Below are 3753 nucleotides of genomic sequence, written 5' to 3' on the forward strand. Positions count from 1 at the left end.
ATGGAGGCGGAGTGCTACCTATAGATCGCAATGCAGCCGCCAGCTCCACTATGTTGCATAGCTGGGCACACACCATGGAAGCGGGAGAGCGGATGGAGGGTCCAGCGTCCATTGTTGTTGTTCTGTCTAGCGATTCTGAATTAATCTGGTCAATACAACATTTTCGATCTTAACAGGGAAGGGGGCGTTGGCCCCCCTATCCCTTATGTCGAGGTAAGAGCAACTCCAACAGCACCCCTTGCAGTTTCTCCCGCTTGAAGGCTTGAACTCGCCATACATACGGGTACTTCTCGACACCTCCATTGGTTTCTACCGACTCGAACGCCTTGATGCACATGGTGGGGACGGGAGGGTTGGCGCAGTCGAAAACCTATTGGCTCGATAGGGTGACAAGGCTTCACCAGTGTGCAGCCCCTCCATGGTGCCTACCGGCTACCGCCGTGACTGCCCATCAGGCCCCTGCTTGTGCAGAAACAGGCAGATATGTTGGCTAAGCGACGAAGGAACGCCAAGATGAAGGATGCGTAGTAGCAGTAGTTCATAGGCAAGTAAATGAGCAAACGATGTGCCGATGTCTCCCGGGTCCATGGGTGTCGTGACAGCCCCAACCAAGCATCAGTCCACCACCGGCGCGAGGGCATCATCTTCATATATTCACGTTATATCACTGATAGCAATGATAAAATATCATACAATAAATATCATTAATTTAGATTTAAATTTGGCTATTATGCCATTCTAAGAAACACCTTTGTATAGACTGGATGAATGCATATAATTAAGTTTAGATTGCAAGATAGCATGGTATCTTTGGATTATGATATAGCTATGCACGATGATTTAGCATTGATTGTTAGTCATTAATATTATATGTACACTTCCAGAAATATGTATATAATTATTATGTTTCACCAAAACAGTGGCCAAATATTGTTTGGATAAAGTTATAAAGACACATGTTATTCTATATTTGTGTTATTTGAAAGATGAATGTAGTGTGTTCGGTTTGAAATGGTGTAATAATCATCATCTCTAATAGGTATAAGAGTGGGATGTTATATTATTTTTGTACTCCAATTAATAACCCAGTAGTCAGATATATGTTTGTATACCATTATAAATCAATCAACTATGATACATCTAAGTAAAAAAAAACTATGATACATCTCGGCATTCTTATTAGTTATGAATTGTTTAGGCATGAAAACAAAGATTTATCAGATGTGGTATGCTAACAAATATATGGTCAGCCAGATTGATGACCAATTTTTCTCTTGTATTTGGTGCTCCTCTTTTCCTATCGTTTTGTGCTTTTCAATAAGCAACTTCTATTTTAAATTGAATGTATCACTATCTCTTGGCTTAATTTTCTATTATTTATTGATGAAGATCTAATGGTTACAATCTATTAATAAATGGATGGTTCGCCAGGGCAATCCTTGTCTCCCCGCAAAAAGAAAGAAAGAAAGGGCAATCCTTGTCAACCCGCCAATGAGATCCAGAATCCACCTAGCTACTTGCTGAATAAGCATGCAGTGATTCTGCTTATTCTTGAAAAACACTTTATACCTCTGAATATACAAGCAGAAATAACGGATTTTTGGGAAACAAAATTGCCAACATGAATTTAGCAAGATTTTCACAGAACATATTTGTCTTCGACCTAATACAAGGCGGGATCCAAATACGAACGGAACCATGTAGAACTGTGGCTGCATTTAGAATAGATCGGTCATCAATCATTTTTTTTAACTCTGGTCAGTCGAAGTCGATAGTCTTCAAGTCCAATTATACACTACCGCAGTTTGAACAATCAAAAACCTGTTACTACGACGCATGATGAAACCATTCTCACCAAGTCTTGTCCAGTTCCAAAAGAACTAAACAAGCAGCTGCAGTCTTGTATGCAAAACCAACAGGGGAATATGCAGGGGGATAACAAAACAAGCCTGGCAAGAGATGATTTTTCACAAAACAAGCATTTAGCATGTACCAAAATCCACCAACTAAAGGAGAAAATGCAGCCGTGCAGTAGTTGCTCAGAACGTACATGGAAGTAGGATAAATGCCATCATCAGGCGACAGACATGCATATTAAGTTCTACACGTCATCATAATGAAGTTCTAGTAAATCAAGCATCAAAAGGAAGTAACAAAATGCATAGACTCGTTGAACTTCAGCACCTATAGCTTGTCTCAAGTACCTTGTCCCACGCACAGAGAGGAGAATGCGTAAGCGCTGAAGGGCAGCTTGCCTTCAGTACCTTCTCCCGCGCACAGAGAGGAGAATGCTAGTAAGCGCTGAAGGGCAACTTGCCTCCAGATGCCTATACCCCTCCGTCGCCACCACAGCATCAAAGATTGCAGGAGTACTGATGATGAACTCAAGACACTTGGCCTTGAGGTGCGAGCAGTTGTGCTGCTCAGCCAACGCCAGAGTTGTCGCCGCCGTGTCGACCGTGATGCCACCGGAGAGCTTGCCCTCACAGAGGACTTTGAGCCTGTCCAGCCCATACCTGTCAGCAGCCGCAAGAAGATGCTGGGCCATCGGCGCCGCGGCTTCCAGCTCTTGATCAAGTTCAGGCACGGTGTCGGTGTAGATGAAGTGCAACATGGCCTTGAATGCTGCCGGCTCCATGTCCTCGACCACGACGTGTTGAGAGCTTGCCTCCCTCATGTGCCCGAAGAACTCGGCCATCAGGACAGGGGACCTTGCGGCGAGAATGAGCTTGTGAGCAAGGAAGGACTCACCACGGACGAATAACGTGACGTCGCCTCCGGTCCCGCCCCGCAGCAGCTCACCAAGGTGCTGGTGCAAGTTGGAGGTCGGCACGGGCACCGTGGTTGCCGCATCCGGCAGTTCCTTCATGACTATGATGGTGCACCGCACAATCAAGTAATCGTCCTGGGGACAAGCCGGCGCCGGCAGAGATGATTTTTGCACGAGCTTGAGTCGATTTGAGCAATCTGCCTGGCGATTGAACACATGTGACACCCTCGTTTCAGAGTGTGGCATATTGTTAGACAGGAGACTCGGTCACCGAGTCTCCCCACGATCTGCGCACGACTGGGCGCACGTACTCGGTTACGTTGGGTGTGGCCCTCCTATATGTACTCTGTCTTGTACTCTGAATGAATTAAGGAAAGATCTCAATCAGTTTTCATGGTATCAGATTATCTCCCGATCCCCTCCTGAACTTCCCTAACCATGACTGGCCCCGGCAACCCATCCCAGCCCGCCGCCGGCACCCAAACCAATCCGTCCACCTCCTCCACCACCACCCTGACTATTCCCTCCTCTCTCTCCTTCAGCGACACCATCACCGACGTCACGCCATTCATCCCCATCGTTCTCGATCTTCACAGCCGTACTACTATCACTGGCGCCATCTGTTCGAGATCCACCTCGGCCGCTGCTCTCTCCTCCATCATCTCTCCGATGACTCACCTCCGTAGCCTCACAATCCACGCTGGCTCAAAGATGATCTCGCCATCATCCAATGGCTCTCTATGTTTTTAAGGCGGTAAGGCGAGGCGAGGCGCTGGGGGGCGCCTCACTACCTAAGCGCTAAGGCATAAGGCGAGGTGATGCCTTAGAGACTTGTAAGCAACAGAATTAAGTAGAATTTGGTAGCCATTAGGCAACTAGGCATACAGCCATACACACCTTGCAACTGATGGTTGTAGAGCCCATATAGTTCTGGAGAGGATGGAGAATCTGCAGGAGAGGAGGAGGAACTGCAGGAGAGGAGG

General features: G+C 46.7%; 1 pseudogene; it reads right to left on the reverse strand.

The window, feature by feature from the left end:
* Positions 1–1391: 1391 nt before the first annotated feature.
* The window catches only part of LOC119339301, a 7906-nt pseudogene continuing 5544 nt past the window's right edge, over positions 1392–3753 (reverse strand).

This window comes from Triticum dicoccoides, chromosome 7B, assembly GCF_002162155.2.
Source record: "Triticum dicoccoides isolate Atlit2015 ecotype Zavitan chromosome 7B, WEW_v2.0, whole genome shotgun sequence".
Taxonomy (NCBI): Eukaryota; Viridiplantae; Streptophyta; class Magnoliopsida; order Poales; family Poaceae; genus Triticum; species Triticum dicoccoides.